The following is a 20,464-nucleotide window of genomic DNA, read 5'->3' as shown; positions in this document are numbered from 1 at the left end:
TGCTCAGATGAATTTAAAGAAAGTGTTATGTGGACTTTTGTAAAGGTTTGACACACCCTGATGGTGTGTTGAATAAAAAAACACTGACATAGGTACAGTGAGATTTGCTAGTCTATGAGAGTTTGCCAGTATCTTTTTGGTTAAGATCATAGCTTTTAGCATACTATTTTTGCTTGAAATTAGTTTTTAATGTGGATCTGTCCAAATGATTTTAAAAAATTATTTTGAAGGATAATTTGAATGATTTGTATATAAAGTATTAAAAATAAAAACTAGATTCATAAATTAAAAGGTTGTACTTATTAAATAGAATAATATAAGTTCTTGAAGGTTAACACATTCAAACTATGAATAGAAATAGATGCAAATACTAGAAAGAATGTTAGTTGTGAAAGAATTCTTCCCCTAAGGATCCATTCAAATGCTCTAAATTATAAAATTTATTAGGAAAAAAGGAATAACTGCCAGTTATTCATTTATACTCGCCAATCCTCTGCTTGTCTCCTAAAACTTCCCCCAAGTTTCTTGTGGATAAGGATTCTGTGGAATGCAACACCCATTTTCTAGTTCTAAGAGGGTAATAGCCTGAATGTCACCAATATATCAGTAATCAAAAAGTCCACTACTGCCTGGTCAGTTAGAGCAACAATAAAATGGTAAGGTTTCGTATTTAAACATTTAAGGTTCCCTCTATAATGCGTGACTCAACCATTTTGTAGTTCTGCATTTTTGTGTATTGAATTTTCTCAGAACGGGAGTTTAACTGTTTTCATAAAAAGTAAAATTTACAGCAAAGATTACATATTGATAAATCTTCTCCCTCCCTATTCACTTCAGAATTTTGTAGGTTTCAAATTGCTACACACTGATTTTAAAAGTCAGCTTTAGCTATTTTAGTAAACTCTTACATTAACTGATCATTCGTGTGTTTAAGAATGAGTTTCTAAAATAGATATTTTGATGTTCTTAATAGTTTTATTCTTTTTAGGAATTTATATGTAGTGTATGGCTGGTTTTGCTATGGTTTAATAATCCAATGTAATGGGGGGAAAATCAAGGTTTAATGTTAAAATACTAAGATTCAAACTTTGATTCAGCCACAGATTATTTATGTTTTTAGCAAATGACCCTAATTGAGTCTCATTATACTCATCAGTAAAATACGGCTAAAATGATCATCTCCATTTCATAGGATCCTTGAGGGATCAACTATGATAATACATATAAAAACAATTTTGAACTATAATAATAATATGATAGCTTTATTGAACATTATTCTATCTTTTTAATATGTTTTTATTGATTTTTAGAGAGAGAGAAATGGAGAGGGAAAAAGATAAATGATGTGAGAGGAAAACATTCATTGGTTGCCTCCTGTACACACTCTGACCAGGGACTGAACCTGCAACCTGCGCATGTGCCCTGACCTGGAATTGAACTGGCAACCTTGTGGTTCAGGGGATAATGTTCAACCAATTGAGACACATTGGCCAGGGCTTGAACATTATTCTAAATGCTTTCTATGTGTTAGCATGTCTAATCTTCACAGCTTGATTTTTATCCCTACTTAACAGAACAAGATACTAAGGCACAGAATTTGTAAAAAACAACAACAAAAATACACATGCTAAAAAAAAACTAACATATCTAAGACCACATAGATATAAATGGCGGAGTTGGCATTTGAACCAGTCTCTCTTCAGAGCTTGTGCTCATAACCACTGTACCATAGCAGATTATATTAAAGAACCAAACAGAAGTAAAGGTATTAAGAAGACTTTTCAAGTGGATAATGTGTCCAAAAAAATCATCTGAAAGATTTTCTCTATTTTTCTCCTGCAGTCATTCTACTGACAGTTGTATTCAACTATTATTGTTAGTATTTTATATTTATCTTTATTGTTGAAAGTATTACAGATGTTCCCTTTTTCCCTATTGACCCCCTCCACCTCTCGTCGTCCCTCAAGCCTTCACCACACCATTGTGTCCATGAGTTATGCATCTCCTATATAATAAAATAGAAACATGCAAATTAACCATCCCTCAGCTATGCTCAAGCCACGCCCACCAGCCAATTAAGAGTGAATATGCAAATTAACCCAACTAAGATGGCAGTGGCCACAGAGCTGGAGCGAGCAGGAGGCTTGGGTTGCCCCTGGTGATGGAGGAAGCCATGCTTCCCACCTGCCCTGGGCTCTGCTCAAGGCTACAAAGTTTCAATTATAGAAGATAAATAAATCCCAGAAAAAAGAAAAAGAAAAAAAGGAGAGGCTGGGAGCTTGGGTCGCTGGGGGGTGTGGCCAGACTGAAAATGGCCATCAGCCCCTCACCAAGGCTGGCCAGGCACCCCAGCAGGACTTCCCCACCCTGAAGGGGGTTGGCCAGCCTGAAAACAGCCCTTAGCCCCTCACCCAGGCTGGTCAGGCACCCCAGTGGAACCCTCCCCATCCTGAAGGGGCTGTGGCCAGCCTGCAAACAGCCATCAGCCCCTCACCTAGGCTGGCCAGACACCCCAGCAGGGATCTCCACCCTGAAGGGGGGGTGGCCAGCCTGAAAACAGCCCTCAGCCCCTCACCCAGGCTGGCCAGGCACCCCAGTGGGACCCCCCACCCTGATCCGGGACACCCTTCAGGGAAAACCAGTCAGCCCCCATCCATGCACCAGGCCTCTATCTACACTAATAAAAGAGGAACGTGCAAGTTGGTGTCACTCTGCTACGCCCACCAGCCAATCGGATGAGTATGCAGGTGCAGAGTGAAGCCTGAAGCTCTGGCTGGACTGAAGACTGAAGACTGAAGACTTAAGAAGACTGAAGCCAAGCCTCGCTGTGACTGGACCAAAGGCCTGGGTCCCGAGTGCCAGAGGAAAACCGGTGCTGGCAGCCAGGGGAAGGAAGGCTTATTGCACGAATCTTTGTGCAGTGGGCTTCTAGTAAACATATAAGTTCTTTAGCTAATATCCCTTCACCCTCCTCCCCCAACCACGCCTTTCCTCTGAGATTTCAACTGTTTTTTTTTTTTTTGTTTGTGTTTTTTTTTTTTTAGTTGAGCATTCAGTTTGCTGTTGTGGTGAAGTTTCCTCCATTGTGGCATGTTCTCTTTCTGATCATTCTTGTATATGAATATGAAGCAAGAATAGCGGAAAGCTGCAGAGGAATTGGATGATAAAGTGGAAAGAATATAAAACATTTTGCCTGGGTTCCCAGGAGGAACAAAGATGCTTCCTCATGTACCCCAGGAGTTTTTAGAATTGTTTCTCTTCAGAAGAGAAAATCTGCCTCCATGAGCAGTTAGGATTCATTGACATCCTTGCAGAAACCAAGGCCTGATAATTCTCTTAGAAAAAACCCAGGGCTTCCTGTGTCATGATGCTCTGCCGTAGGCAGGATGATACATGCTGCTGCCACCACCTTACATTGCCCATTGTGGCATAGGGGTCCATATGCCACAATGGGCATAGGACATCACCTTTAAGATTGCTTGTTCTATCTCTTTCTTTTTTTAATAGTGTAACTGAATCCTTGTATCAACTCCATAAATGACATGGGAAATCCAGTGCCCAGTAGTTTTAAAGGCGATTTTTTTTTTTGGATTGAGAAAATAAAATTGTTTTTTAAAAATCAATAGCTTCAGTGCTTTGTGTAAATGAGTAGAGAGGAAGCTATGCAAGCTTTTCATATTATCTTCATGCAGCCTATAGTTGTATCCATCAGTGATGCAAGGGTTCCTGGCAATGGCACTGTGAGAGCCGTGCCTGCTGGTAATATGCTATGCCGAGATGGCACTGGAGGGTACAGACCCCGTGCCATTCTCATTCATTCCTGCTCCATTCAGCCTCTTGGGTTTGCTTTAAGCCCTAATCTAATAGTTAATTACATAGCACTGTTTTGTGTTTTTTGGCTGAGATAAGGAATCCTTGTATTGAAAATGCTGCACCACTTAGAAGACATTTTGCAGGGAACTGCAGTTTCCGCACAGGACCCTGGTGACTCATGAGTGGCCTATTTGTGAGGAAATTCTAATAATTTCAACTTCATTTTCTTATTAGGCCATTGAAGCTTCAATGAAAGGTTGCTGCCCCTTTACCCCCTCCTCACATCCTTCAGGGGGCTTCTGTTCACCATGTGATCAGGAACTTTTGTTGGCCTGGCTGGGAGATCAAATAAATATTTGGTGTGTCTTGATTTTAGTGATGTATTGCTTATCTGGGCCTTGACTAAGGGCCCCCAAAGAAGGAAAGAGGTCATTTTCCAGCTGAAGGTTACAATTCCAACCCCTTTCTCCACAGCTGAGGGGAGGCTTTGTAGGGTGTGATAATCATTCCCTCTTGTCACATCCAGGCAATGGATGTTGGGATTGTCTATGGGTCATTCACTCACTCTGCCAGGCAGCTATTCCCAGAGATCATTTAGAGTGTGACTATTTTTGTAAGTGATTAAAATAATCTCAAAAGATATAAGATTTGCAGCAAAGATATACCTGCATATCTGCTAACTTCCTTTTTGGGAACAACTAATATGGCTACCTTGAGCTGTTAAGTCTTCTAAATCTGTGATTCCTGAATCCTTGCTTAGAAACATAAACCGCAGCAGGTCTTCAAACAGCTAGTGCCTAAGTAGGCAACTTATACTGTGAAGATCAAAGAAAAGGCACTTCCCAAAGATTCCCCCTTCTTCACTGAAATATAGTAAGAATTCAAAATAGTATCGAGGCAGGCTGGCGTGGCTCAGTGGCTAAGCGTTGACCTGTGAACTAGGAGGTAACGGTTTGATTCCAGGTCAGGGCATATCCCCTGGTTGCGGACTCAATCCCCAGTGTGAGGTGTGCAGGAGGCAACCGACCAATGATTCTCTCTCATCATTGATGTTTCTCTTGCTCTCTCCTTCTCCTTTCTTCTCTGAAATTAATAAAAATATATTTAAAAAATATGTATCAAAATAGAATCGAAATCATATATCAGTATTGATAAACTAGATTGCTCTTCAAGTGGAAAATGCATGCACATTCCCATCTTATCTACTCATCAACATTGAAGATCTGTACAAAATAACATCATATTTTAGTAGCAGAGGAAAAACTCACTCAAGGCTGATATATTTTTATCTTATAGGCATTTCACATGTCATGAACTTTGTAAAACCCACCACTGCTAACATCCTAGACTGAGCAAACAATTTATTGCCTTCCTAATATGGAAAACACTGGGAATCACTCAGCCAAAGTAAAGATACCCATAAACTGATTTAGATGGTAAACTGTGACAACAGGCATCATAGATACTGTCTTAGTCCATTCGGGCTGCTATAGCAGATACCAAGACTGGGTGGCTTATGTATAACAGAAATTTATTTGTCACAGTTCTGGACTCTGGAAGTGCAATATCAAGGTGCTAGCAGATTTGGCCTGGTGAGAATCCACTTTCTGGTTCATAGAAAGCCACTTTTTTGTAGTATTTTCTCATGGCAGGAAAGGCTAGGGAGCTCTGGGGCATTTTTAGTAAGGGTACTAATCCTGTTCACTCACATGACCTAATCACCCCTCAAAGGCCCTGTCTCCTATGTTGGGAATTATGTTTCAATATATGAATTTTTGGAGACACAAACATTCAGCCCATAGCAGCTGCCAAGTAAAGGAAGTCCCAGTAGTTTTCAATAAATTAATTTTTTACTATGCCTTCTCTCTATGTTTTGATTATTAAATCCCTTTCCCTTTTATAAACATAAAGCTCAAAAGATGCTTGTAAATGAGTCATAATTGCACTTATTTATTTTAGGTAGCTAGTATATGAGTTTGGTCATGATGATCAATAGGAATCTATCAATCAGATTTCACAAAATGATCTTTGCTTTTCCTTTGGTTTTTACTACCTAATTCTAATCTGAAGTAAAAATAATTTGGCTCACATTTGAGTTTAGAGAGTTCAGGATATTTCTTCCCCTTACAAGTTAAAAAAGTGGTACAAATTACTGCTATAGCTGGTGTTGGCTATGGCAATTAATGAGCATAGAAAATGTGAAAAACAGAGGTTTCCAAATGAAAAGGAAGGAATTTAGGATGTGATATGATTTGGTTGGACTGGAAAAGGAGATTTTCTGTAACTGTTGGTAGTAGTGGCTATTTTAACAATAAAATAGTTTTAATTAACCTTTTTCCTTTAAGTATATTTAAACCCTTTATTCTTGGTATACAGATTTTTTTAGTGTTATCTATGTTGTGAGTGAATGTGACACCTTTTAGTTTTGTTTGCAATTGATGTTAAAAAAAAACACACAGTTGATACAAATAATTTAGCTTACATTTTAAAATGCCAAATTAAAAAGTCCTACAAAAGCTTAGAGCATATGTTAAACTATTCTCAAGATTTGCTAGAGCTCTGAATTTATGGAAAATCTTACTTGTTTTCAAAGAAAAAGGAGCTGAAGAATAATTATGATACTTTGCTTAGGGAGTTAATGTGTCCAGAATAGAATGTGCCATTTTCTGTTACATACCTTTGGTTGATTTTCATGACTTATAAGCAATACCTGTCCTTATGTAGATATTAATTCCCTCAAATTGGGAAGAGTTAAGTCTTTTTCTAACAGTCTGAGCTTCTCTGACAAAGCAATAAATTATGGGCACCTACAGTGTTTTATATTTTTAAGGCTCAGATTAGTTTCAGCAAAAGTGAATTTTATGTAAACTGAATTCTAATTTATTTTAAAATGAATTCTAGAGTGTCCCACTGTAGAACTGAAGATGTGTTCCCCAAAGCACCCCCACTATATGCTTCAGGCAGTTTGGCCACTTTTATAAGACTGAGGGCTTTGGGATCAACTTCTTGTGGTGACTTCTGCTTTTGCAAAGGCTGAGAGCCCCAATTTACCCTGTAAGCCTCCTCTTCCCTCAGGGAGCATGTTTGAGTGAGTAAAAGAACTTGGACTTTCAAGCCAGTTGGGCCTGTGCTCAGATTTCAGTCTGAACAATCTAGCTGGATTGAGTTTGTCATTCAGGCCTGGAAACTTAAGTTAGTTCCCCCCCTAACTGATTATTTAAGTTTCAAAATCCTATATATTGACTATGCTTAGATATGCTGTAATTTTAGCATAGATATATGTATAGCATAATGTAGAGGGAAAACACTAGTTTTTATAGACTAGGTTCAAACATAGTTTTAAGATTGATAGACTTAAGTTGAAGTCTGTCCTCTACCCCTAGCCATAGTGTAGTCCATTCTCCCATTGGGAAGAGTTAATTCTTGGTTACGTCTCAGTTTTCTCATCTGTATAATAGGAATAATGATAATGCCTGCTTTATAAGTTGTCATGATGATTTAATGAAACAATCCATGTGACAAACTCATACATCCCATTGCATCATCACCACAGCTCTGCAAAGCCAGGACCTTCTCATTTCTCAAGACTCAGCTCAAGGGTGGCCTCATCTATGAAACAATTTCTGACTTCCCCATGTGGAACTCACAGTTCCATCTCCTGGGGCTCTGCTAACTGTCCATTGTAGGTAGGCCCACAATTCTTGATTATGCTGCCTGTTGACTATTGACATGCCTGTCTCTCTCATCAGCATTCATAGGATAAGGCTGGGACAGTGTTCTATTTGCTTCTGTATCTCTAGGACCTGACCTGGTAAATGTTTGTTTAATTGAATGTCTAAATGACTGGACGATTGACTAGTTTGCCATGGGCTACACCTTTAGTGCAGTGCTTCCAAAGTACTAACAGGCCCTGGCCATTTAGGAGCTGACTGATCACCCTGGTGGTACTCTCTGCCATGGTATGTGAGGTGCTCATCATAGTATTTCTTTTCTAGCTTAGACTCCTGCTTCATTAATGACTCTAGGATAACTTAAAAACACACACCAAAAACACATCAAACTTTAGAGCATTTTCTTTGTAGAAAGAACTTGTATCCCACAGGGAAATAATAGACAGTCTGTTAGAAAATATTCACCATCTGAGTCAAGAGAATTGTTCTAAATCTTCCTGGCATTGTTTTAGCCATCCAGCTAATTAATATACTCTATGAATTTAAAAACTGGTGAGAGGTCAATAAGAGATTCGCATGAATAGCATTTGGCCCAGTGATTTGAGATACACAAACCTGCAGTGTCTGGGAGTTTGTGCTGCTAGAGTACAACATATTACAGCAGACTTTTCTGATAAGTTTAAATCCTTGAAATTAAATTAAATGAAAGAGGAAGGTTCAGAAATTAAATGGAACTTAAAAAATCCAATTTTAAATCTGAACCATGTTGTAAGCAACATTCCATAGAAAGAAAAGGACAAATGGAAGATTTTGGTTTTAATTAGCTTTTTTCATTGTAAGATTAATATATGATCATTGTAAAGAATTTTGAAGCAAATGAGTAAATATTAAGATAAATTAAATTGATTTATAGTATCATTGACAAGATGGCTCTTGTTAATATTTTGGCTTATTTCCTTTGCTTTTTTCTTTATAAATTTATATCTTACTCTGTATACAATTTAATTTCTTACTTATAATTTCATAAGATACTATGTACATTCATGTGAGAAATGTCTTAAAATTATTAAGCCATCTCCTCTTTAACTTTGTTTTATTGTCCAGATTAAGATCCTCGGAAGGTAAGTTGTCCAGTTTGCTTTCCTCTCTAGTAATTATTCTGCAGAACTTCTCTTATGTGCTCTTCCTTATGGCTGGAGTATGATTTTTGAGATGTTGTTCAATGTAACCAGTTATTGGAAGCTAAACATATCTCAGAATTTAGAACCCTCTTGGAAAAAAGTATAGACATATTTCAAAAGGTGTCTGATGAAATAAGTCTAGCATTACTCATAAATACTAGGTAGCATAGGCTTTTTTGGTCAACAAGAGCCTAATTACGATTGTCCATTAGGAGTTTCTCCTTGAGGGAAAAAACACAAGATAATTCTCTTTCCATGCTTAGTCACTTCTGCTTTGTGTTATAACAATTTGTGCACTTATGTAAGACCAAAACATCTTGGAGAAAGAAGACAATACTTTATTGACTTTTATATTCTTTTTAATATGGAATTTATTGATATGTGTATATTTATATAAAACATTTTAAAATATTGAAATATTGAAAACAAAAATGACATTAAAAATGGTAATGTATATCACAGGTACATGAATGCTTCTCATAGCTATTGCTACTCCTTCTTAATTATCCTGATTTTCCCTCTAGAAAACCTGCTTAACTGATGTTTTGCTTTATTTCATGACTTCTGTATTCTTGACTGCCCTTATTAGATGTTTAGTATTTATTAAGTGACATTTATTGATTTAACTTGTGGTTCAGATTCTGATCAGTAGAACCACAGAATGATAGGGCTAGGAGTGTCCTTTGGATAAATATTTCCAATCTTTCTTTTTCTATACTTGGAATACCATGAACTAAACATACTTTGGCAGGTAGTAAACTAAAATCAATATTTTATTTTTAAAATATCTCATAGGAAGAAAATAATTCAAAGCAAGCATTATCTTTTTTAAAAAGTAGATTTTTATTTTTGATGCTTTTTCAGAGTAATAGTTTGGGAGCTGGTAATTAGTTATACAACAGAAAAAAGTCATAAGAAGTTCTACTATATGCTCAGGTATATGCTCTACCCATTTTCTTAAAAACTTTGCTACCAAGAGTGGTTTGAGGGCAGCAGTGGTAATGCCACCAGCGCGATTGTAGAAAAACAGACTCTCAGGCCCCCCTAGGCCACTAAATTAGAATCTGCATTTTAACAAGCTCCTCATGTGATTCATATTTACATTGAAGTTGGGGAATCACTGTTTAGGTGACTGAACACTGTGAATGGATCATAAAAAATCCAAAGACCTAAAGATGGTAAAGCTGTGGCTGTTACATGGTAGATGGAATTAACATTAATTTTAGCTAATGTAGCAGTTTCATTAACATCCTCTCAATGTCAATATTAACATCAGATGGTAAGATATGATTGCCATCAACGATATTCTGGAAAACAGCCAGTTCATTAGTATGAAATGTATGCCCACTGTAGTCTAACCTCAATGGGTTGCCTGTAAGTGTGGAGGTTGGAGAATTTCCTGCATGGAGAATAAATGAAAGTTAAGATGCAGAGAATGAACTGTGGAAATGCTGACCTGATGAAGAGATTAAGTATATGATTTCCGAAATAGGCTGCACAGATTTAATCTTTTCCTCATGTTCTGGATAGCTTTCATGGGATGACTGTAAGTAATTGAAACTGTTTTGTGAGCTGATTTGAGATATCCAACACTGTCAGGCAGAACCCTTATGCAAGAGAAAATTCACAGCATGGAGGAACATAGCATAGTTTTTAATATATACAGGAAATGGAGGGGTAAATTTTGAAAATAATTTCCAGGTATCATGCCTAGAGATTTAGTGGCAAAGAGTCTTAAATCCTTGGCTGTTGAGAACAATAATGGATAAGGTAAACTGCTGTGAAGTAATCAGAATTGGGGTGGTTTACTTACAGTACAGCCTAGGAGACTAAGAGACGGAAGAGATGTCACATATTTAATTCAACAGCAGCTGGCAGTGACTCCACTCCACTTAGGCAGTTGTGGCCTTGCAAACAACCACACAATGCCCAGTGACCCCACCAACAGGGACTTTTGAAATGAGAAGGTCAACTCTATCTCTGAGGTTAAATCTCCAAATTCGGGGGAAATAATAAGCTCTAAAAATAAGTGGGGTTTCTATATGGAGAAGCAGTAGAAGGTTCATTTCTGTCATTGGTTGATGCAATGGTCCTTGAGAAAATAAAATTACATATTTCTCAGGACTTTTCTGGGATTGGTGTCCTGTGAAAAGATTTGTACAGATATGTTGGCCATTTTGTTTCTTAATAACATCATTGTTTTCTTCTATAGCAAAAATTCCTTTTTTCCTTTATCTACATTTCATGTCACATTGGTAGATTCAGCCAATGTGTATTTAAAAAAAAACACACAACCATTTATTGAACTCTTGTTGTCATTGGCAACAGTTATTAACCTTATAGGAAAAGAGAAGATCTCAGAATATCATATGATGATGCCTCTGGGATACTTTTAGGGGAGGAAATCTAATCTCACACATTATTATTATTGTGCAGTGCCCATTGATTATAGTGGCCATAGAAACAAAGGCCTACAAGGTCTGTGAAGTGAACAGACTATTCCCAGAGTCATCTTTAATTTTGCCAAATTGGTTCAAGTTTCATCTGGGTTCTACGAAGATCGTCTTGTTTTAACACTTCAAGTGTTTTTAATATTGAGAATGTATATATTCTTGTTAATTGTTATATTAGTAGACATCTACTGAGCATCAGCTCTGTGCCAGGTGTTGGGTAGTTAGAAGACTTGGACCAGTTCCTCTGGAGGGTCGTAAGGGGAATCAAAATCCTTTATGGATTTCCTGAATTCACTAGTAGAGAACTTATATTTTCATGTTCAAATGTCTAGGAGATGATTGAAAAGTTCATTTTATTTATGTCCTTGCATTGTTTGCAGATGTGACTGTCAAAACACTCTTAAGCAATATTACCTTCATATTTTAAATAATTAAAATACATGTTCTATTTTATAGTTTAATTAATAACACTTCAGCACATTTAGAATCAGAGTAATGGTAAAAGCCTACTTTTGTGTATCAAGTTGCTAGTAAACAGCCTTAAATTTAAATTAGTCCCTGTCCTCAAAGTGCATGGCATAATTTAGAAGCTTTGTTGTTTTTTGTTTGTTTGTTTTTATATATTTTCATTGATTTCAGAGAGGAAGGTAGAGGGAGAGAGAGATAGAAACATCAATGATGAGAGAGAATCATTGACCGGCTGCCTCTTGCACACCACCTACTAGGGATCAAGCCTGCAATCCGGACATGTGCCCTGACTGGGAACTGAACCATGACCTCCTTTATGGGTTGACATGAAAACACTGAGCCACACTGGCCAGGCTAGAAGCTTTGATAATACTAACTATACTGGCCCTCAACTTTACTAGCCTACACTATCCCAATGAGGTGTGCTATCAGTCAGATCTGTAAAATTACGATTCATTTTCTTGCATCAGTCAAAGTGAAAGGAAAGTTATTTTCAAGACTTTACAAGATTATAAAAAAGTATGAGAGAGAACCAAGATGGCGGTGTAGGTAAATGCCTGTACTCACCACCTCCAACAACCACATAAAAATTGCAACTAAAACACGGAATAACCATCATTCAGAACCACCTGAAAGCTGGCTGAATGGAAGTCCTACAATTAGAGAAGTAAAGAGGAAAGCACACTGAGACTGGTAGGAGGGGCAGAGGCGCGGAATAGGCTGTATCAGTACCCATGTGTGCCGTTTTTTTTAATTGGGAGGGAGAACATCCCTGCAGAGGCCTCCTGTGAGGAGCAAGGGGCCCCAGCCCTGCACCAGCCCCCCAACCCATGGTTCAGACTTGGGAAGAGAAGTCCCCATAACTATGGGCTATAAAAACCAGTGGAGATAATGGCTCAGTGATACAGAGGTTGCTGGAGACCCAGGTGTTCCTTTTAAAGGGCTGGTGCATGAACTAAACTTACAAGGTCCTGCTTTCTCTGAGCTCTAGTGCCAGGGCGAGGCTCTGGGGGACCCAGACACATATGAGGAGGAATAGGATTGTCTGGAATTGGGGCAGGAAATTGGGGGCAGCTTTCTCCCAGATGGAGGTGCTCACAGGGTTTATTGTTCCTGTGCTGGGACCGCCCTGATGGCAGGGCTGGCTGGCAGCCATATTTGTTTGCTCCGCCCTGGAGATTCCCTGGGACCCTGCCCCATTCAATATGCAGCCCCACCCAACCTGTTTGCAGCAGCTTTTGCATATGAATGGCCTATCCTTGCCCAGGCTTCAGACTTTGCTAAAATCTCTCAAACAAGCTGGAACTGGGTCAGCATGCCCCAAACCTATCAGTACAAGGTCCAAGACCCTGCACTAGCATGAGCCTGCCTTGCATCACAGTTGGGCCTCACCTGGGCACCTCCAAGCCCAATACACATAGCTCCTGCTGGATGGCCCCAGGCAGTGGCTGACTTTGCACCTCCTTGGAGGCCCTAGAGCCAGTGCACCTGGTGGACAGCACCAGACCATACCAAATTACAATTCTACATATCCACAAGCAACACACTTAAGGGGCAGACTCAGTGAGCATCAAAGCCCCACTAGAGCAAGTACTGCTCCATAGGGGTGTTTCCTTCACAGCAGCTCTCCAACTGTAGCCACAGCTGGTTCTCACAGCCAATTGGCCTTGAGATCAATTCCTCCCAGTGAGCAATCAGGGCTCAACTAGAAGACTACATAGTCCACACAGGGACACACCTAGATTGCCCAGGGGAGGCTGAGCCACTGGACCCTACAGGACAGTTACTACACAAGGCCACTCTACCAATTCCAGGAGACATAGCAGCTCTACCAAATACATAGAAACAAACACAGGAAGCAACCAAAATGAGGAGACTAAGAAACATCACAGATGAAAGAAATGGAAGAAAGCAAACTTTTGGATATAGAGTTCAAAACCATGGTTATACGGTTATTCAAGGATCTTTATGAGACTTTCAAGTATCTTAGTGAGAATTTAAAAGACATGAAAAGGGGCCAGCCAGAAATTAAGCATACACTCACTGAAATAAAGAATAATTTACAGAAATTCAACAGTAGAGTAGAGGAATCTGAGAATAAAATCAACAATGCAGAATATGAGGAAGCAAAAAGCACCCAATTAGGAGAGCAAAAAGAAAAAAGAATCCAAAAATATGAGGACAGTGTAAGGAGCCTCTGGGAAAACTTAAGGTGTACCAATATTCGCATCATGGGGTGCCAGAAAGAGAAGAGAGAGAGAAAGATATTAAAAACCTATTTGAATAAATAATGACAGAAAACTTCCCCTACCTGGTGAAAGAAACAGACTTACAAGTCTAGGAAGCACAGAGAGTCCCAAATAAGAGGAACCCAAAGAGGACCACACAAAGACACATTATAATAACAATGCCAAGGGTTAAAGACAATGAGAAAATCTTAAAAGCAGCAAGAGAAAAGCAGTTAGCTATCTACAAGGGAACACCCATATAACTGTCAGCTGATTTCTTAACAGAAACTTTTCAGGCCAGAAGGGATTAGCAGGAAATATTCAAAGTGATGAATAGCAAGGACCTGCAAATAAGATTGCTCTACCCAGCAAAGCTCTCATTGAGAATTCAAGGTCAGATTAGGAGCATCACAAACAAGAAAAAGCTAAAGGAGTTTATCACCACCAAACCAGTATTACATGGAATGTTGAAGGGCATTCTTTAAGCAGAAGCAGAAGCAGGAGCATGAGGAGAAGAGGGAGAAATTAAAAATATGAACAATAAAATGGAAACAAATACATATCTATCAACAATTGAATCTAAAAATCAAAATAAACAACTCCAATGCACAAAATAAACTGATGAACAAAATAGAATCAGAGGCATGGAAGCATGGAACAGACTGATGAATCTCAGAGGGAAGTGGTGATGGAGGGCAGGAAGAGACTAACCAAAGATCTTACTTATGGACACAGACAGTAGGGGGATGAAGGCCTGGAGTGGGTTGGGAATTGAGTGGAGGGGCAATGGGAGGAAAAGCGGAGGCATCTGAAATACTCTTAACAATAAATATTTTTAAAGTAAATAGATAAATAATGAATAAATAAGTTAATTAAAAAGTATGGAAGCATGACTTTGGGGATTTCTACCTTATACATACATACATTTTGAGACACAAGAGAATGAAGGGAAGACCAAGAGGAAATTATATGTTTTGATGGTCAGCAACTCTAATAACACTGTTTTCAAGTTGTTAAAATTATTTTTTGGAAGGGAGAAATAATTACCCTATGTATTTAAATTACGGCATATCTCTATGTCTTATGCTTTTCTCATCTGGAACATACTTACTGTAAATGGTCCCATTGTAAATGGGTTCTGTTCCTCTGACTTTTCCTATGTCCTATTTGCCTTATAATTTGATTTACCACCAGCTGAGGAAAGTATATCAGACCAGTTAGTTCTGAGATGGAGCATCAGCTTTGTGCCAGCAGATGAGCAATAACACATTGTGTAATGAATCAAAAGTTGCAAGATCTTTTCGGTTACAACAGCTGGAAGCAGTTGGCATGGACATTGCTGAGCAATTGGTTATACAGGAAAATAAAGGACTGGAGTGGTTCCTGGATATGAGACTCTGTAGAAAAGAAAAACAAAGTCATCTTGTATATTGAGCCCAACCCTGGGATAATAACATCAGCAAGAATGAAACAGCAGCTAGCATGTCTTACCTGCTTATATACAAGTATCAGATACTGATGAAAAATTTCCCTTTTACCATTTCAACAGTTTTATGCCACAGATACTATTTTCATCTCTATTTACAGATGCAGAAACAAGGGAAAAGTAATTGGCTCACCCAAGTATGTGTGATGAAGGTGGACTGACATTCTTAACCATAATGCCACACTTGATTTTATGCGTTTTGAAAATGATTTGAGTAAAGAAAATTGACTTGCATCTTTTTTAGTAAGAATATTTTGAGTCATTGTGATGTTTTATCTACTTTACCCACTAGAGTTTAAAAATACTTCTGAAATTATCAAATTCTGGTGACTTGTCAATACTAAAGTTTGAGTGGGTTGCCAAAAGAGTAGTAAATGTTAAGAAAGCTACTGAAATGTCTTGATTCAATTTCTTTGGTTTTTCTTGCTATTTTGGTTTTTAGTTATAAAATTAATTCATTTAAACTAATTTTAAAAAGAGCACCTGATTTTTAAAATTATCATAACAATTTTCATTCTAGCAGTGGAAAAAGAACATACTTAATGTAACTCATCACCCAGAAATACAGCCATTTTAGAGAAAAGGAATACTCTTGCATTTTAAAACATGTTAACTTTAAATTTTAAAAAAATATATATTCAATTGATTTTTTTACAGAGAGGAAGGAAGATATATTTGAATCTAAAAATCAAAATAAACAACTCCAATGAACAAAATAAACTGATGAACAAAATAGAATCAGAGGCATTGAAGCATGGAACAGACTGATGAATCTCAGAGGGAAGTGGTGATGGAGGGCAGGAAGAGACTAACCAAAGATCTTACTTATGGACACAGACAGTAGGGGGATGAAGGCCTGGAGTGGGTTGGGAATCGAGTGGAGAGGCAATGGGGGACACTGTTTTCTCCATGCTCCATTTGGGGACACTTTTTCTTTATAGTCCAAAATATTATTTTTTTTAAATCTTTACTGTTGAAAATATTGCATATTTTCCCCTCTTTACCTCCATTGACCCTTCTAGCATGCCCCTGCCCCAGACCCTCACCACCCTATTGTCTGTGATATATCAATATATCAATATATATTCTATTTATTTTTTACAGAGAGTTAGAAACATCGATGAGAGAGAAACATCGATCAGCTGCCTCTTGCACACCCCCTACTGGGGATGTGCCCGCAACCAAGGTATATGCCCTTGACTGGAATCAGACCTGGGACCCTTCAGTCCGCAGGTCGGCGCTCTATCCACTGAGCCAACCCGGTTAGGGCTAACTTTAAATTTTTAAATAAATGTTTATAACTTTAATAAAGTATAGTTTACATACCATAACATTTACTCATTTTAAGTGTCCTATTCAATGATTTCAATAAAAGTGCAGAGTTGTGCACCTATCACCACAACCCAGCGTTAGGACACTTTCACTACAAAGTACCCTCGTGTCTATTTACAGTCATTCCCCACACCTGCTCTCAGCCTGGCAACCACTGATCTGCTTTTGAATTGCATTAATTATTTTATTTTTTAAATTTATCTTTATTGTTGAAAGTATTACAGAATTGCATTAACTTTTAAGTGTTGCTCACAACTTTCTGTGTACATTTATGGACAAGAGTCTTTTCTATGTCTGAAGTCATATGTATAATTACTAAGTATCTCATTCTTTAACCTTTAATGTGATCGTCATCCTCTCCTGCTCAGTGTGAATATCACTGGGTTTCACTGAAGTTTCATAAGTAATTTAGAGCAGAGAATGTTATGCAGCCAGTTTTAGCACAGTGAACATATTACTATCTTTGTACTCTTTGCACATATGGTATTTCTGAATTTATTCCAAACTTAGGCAACAAAGAGGAAAAAATTTACTGCTCATTCAGAATGGAATAATAACTGTTGTCCTCTAATGCCCTAGGGCTGCTCATCAGATGCTTATCTGTCACTCCTGCTTTCTCCATGCTCCATTTGGGGACACTTTTTCTTTATAGTCCAAAATATTATTTTTTAAAAATCTTTACTGTTGAAAATATTGCATATTTTCCCTTCTTTACCCCCATTGACCCTTCTAGCATGCCCCTGCCCCAGACCCTCACCACCCTATTGTCTGTGCCCTTGGGTTATGCATATATGCATACAAGTTCTTTGGTTGGTCTCTTCTCTTCCACCCACCAACCCTCCAGTCTATTCCATGCTTCTATGACTCTGGATCTATTTTGTTGATCAATTTATTTTGCTCATTAGATTTCCATATGAGTGAGATCATGTGAGACTTGTCTTTCTCTGATTGGCTTATTTCTACTAGCATAGTACTCTCCAGGTCCCTCCATGCTGTCTCAAAGGGTAAGAGATTCTTATTTTTTAAAGCTGCATAGTATTCCATGGTGTAAATGTACCACAGCTTTTTTTATCCACTCATATACTGATGAGCACTTGGGCTGTTTCCAGATCTTAGCTATGAACAGAGGGATACATACATTCTTTCTGATGTGTTTCGGTTTTCTTGGGATATATTCCTAGAATTGGGATCACGGGGTCAAATGGCAGTTCCATATGTAATTTTTGAGGAAACTCCATAGTGTTTCCCATAATGGCTGCACCAGTCTGCATTCCCACCAGCAGTGTGCTAGAGTTCCCTTTCTCCATATCTTCGCCAGCACTTGTCTTTGTTGGTTTGTTGAAGGTAGCCATTCTGAGAGGTGTGAGGTGATACCTCATTGTCATTTTAATTTGCATCTCCCTGATAATAACTGACTTTGAGCATTTTTTTCATGTCTCTTGACCATCTGTATGTCCCCTTTGGAGAACTGTCTATTTATGCCATTTGCCCATTTTTTTAATTGGGTTGTTTGTCTTCCTTTTCTTAAGTTGTAGGAGTTCCCTATATTTTTTAGATATTAATGCTTTATCAGTTCTAACATTGTCAAATATGTTCTGCCATAAGTGGGCCCTTTTTCATTTTGTTGATGGTTTCTTTTGCTGTGAAGAAGCTTTTTATTTTGATGTAGTCCCATTTGTTTAGTTTCCTTTGCCCCAGGAGATCTATTGGTAAACATATTGTTATGAGAGATGTCTGAGATTTTTCTGCCTAACGGTTTCTTCTAGGATTTTTATGGATTCCCTGTTTACATTTAATTCTTTTATTCATTTTCAGTTTATTCTTGTGTATGATGTAAATTGGTGGTCTAGTTTCACTTTTTTTGCATGTGTCTATCCAATTTTCCCAACACCATTTATTGAAGAGACTGTTTTGACTCCTTTTTGATAAATACTAATTGAGTATAATGGCTTGGGTTAATTTCTGAGGACCCTGTTCTGTTCCATTGATGTGTATGTCTGTTCTTATGCCAGTAGCAGACTGTTTTGATTATAGTGGTTTTGTGGTATTACTTGATATCTGGTATTGTGATCCCTCCAACTTTGTTCTTCTTCAAGATTGCTGCTGCAATTCAAGGTCTTTTTTGGTTCCATATACATTTTTGGAGTATTTTTCTATATCTGTGAAATATGCTATTGGTAATTTAATAGGTATTGCATTGAATGTAATGAAGTGAAACCATCAACACCAATCTTTCAGAAAATTGATTTTTGGATTATAAAAATGCCATTGATTTCGGGGTGTTAATTTTGTAATCTGGTACATTGCCGAAATTATTTATTAGATCTAGTATAGTTTTTTGGTGGAGTCTTTTGGGTTTTCATGTACAATATTATGTGATCTATGAATAATGAAAGATTTATTACTTCCTCCCTTCTAATTTTGATGCCTTTTATGTTTTATTCTTGTCTAATTGCTGTGACTAGCACTACCAGTACTATGTTAAATAAGAGTGGTGAAAGTGGATATCCCTGTCTTGTTCCTGTTCATAGGGGAAATGGTTTTAGTTTTTGCCCATTGAGTTTGATGTTGGCTGTAAGTTTGTCAAAAGTGGCTTTTATTATGTTGAGATATGAACCCTTTAATCCCACTTTGGTGAGAGTTTTTATTATTATTATTATTTGATTGTTTAAAGTATTGCATATGTCTCCTTTCCTCCGACTGACCCCACCACACCATTTTCACACCCCTGGGACAAACCCCGCAGAACCCCAGTGTCTGTATCCGTTGGTTATGCTATACATGCATACAAGTCCTTTGGTTGATCTCTTACTCCCTGCCCCTGCCTTCTCTCTGAGGTTGGACAGTCTGATCAGTGTTTCTTAGTCTCCAGATCTATATTTGTTCATCAGTTTATGTTGTTAATTATATCCCACATATGAGTGAGATCATGTGATATTTATCTTTCTCTGACTGGCTTATTTTTCTTTGCACAATGCTCTCCAGGTCCATCCATGCTGTTGCAGATGGTAAAAGTTCCTTCATTTTTATAGTGGCATGGTATTCCATTGTGTAGATGTACCACAGTTTTTAATCCACTCATCTACTGATGGGCACTTAGGCTGCTTCCAAATCATAGCTTGTATAAATTGTGCTGCTATGAACATAGGGGTGCATATATCCTTTCTGATTGGTGTTTCTGGTTTCTTGGGATATATTCCCAGAAGTGGGATCACTGGGTCGAATGGGAGTTCCATTTTTAATTTTTTGAGGAATCTCCATACTATTCTCCACAGCGGCTGCACCAGTCTGCATTCCCACCAGCAGTGCAAGAGGGTTTCTTTTTCTCTGCATCCTTGCCAGCACTTGTCATTTGTTGATTTGTTAATGATAGCCATTCTGACAGGTGTGAGATGGTACCGCATTGTCATTTTGGTTTGCATCTTTCGGATTATTAGTGACTTTGAGCATGTTTTCATATGCCTCTTGGCCTCTGTATGTTCTCTTTTGAAAAGTGTCTACTTAAGTCCTCTGCCCACTTTTTGATTAGAATGTTTATCTACCTTTTGTCAAATAGTATGAGTTCCCTGTAAATTTTAGAGATTAAACCCTTATCTGAGATAGCATTGGCAAGTATGTTCTCCCATGCAGTGGGCTTTCTTATTGTTTTGTTGATGGTTTCTTTTTCTGTGCAGAAACTTTTTATTTTGATGTAGTCCCATTTGTTTATTTTCTCCTTAGTTTTCATTGCCCTAGGAGCTGTATCGGTAAAGATATTGCTACGACATATTAGTATGTCTGATATTTTGCTGCCTATGGAGTCTTCTAAGATTTTTATGGTTTCCCATCTTAC

The 20,464-nt window shown here is 38.0% G+C and overlaps 1 protein-coding gene across 2 annotated transcripts in view; it reads left to right on the top strand.

Annotated features, from left to right (window-relative positions):
• The window catches only part of DCLK1 (doublecortin like kinase 1), a 539,423-nt gene that overhangs the window by 23,425 nt on the left and 495,534 nt on the right, over positions 1-20,464 (top strand). The window lies entirely within an intron of this gene.

Source organism: Myotis yumanensis, unplaced genomic scaffold (genome assembly GCF_028538775.1).
Source record: "Myotis yumanensis isolate MYYU_CA2020_CCGP unplaced genomic scaffold, mMyoYum1.0.hap1 SCAF_3, whole genome shotgun sequence".
Lineage (NCBI taxonomy): Eukaryota > Metazoa > Chordata > Mammalia > Chiroptera > Vespertilionidae > Myotis > Myotis yumanensis.
Note: the sequence above shows the minus strand (reverse complement) of the source record. Positions and strands in the feature narration are given on the sequence as shown.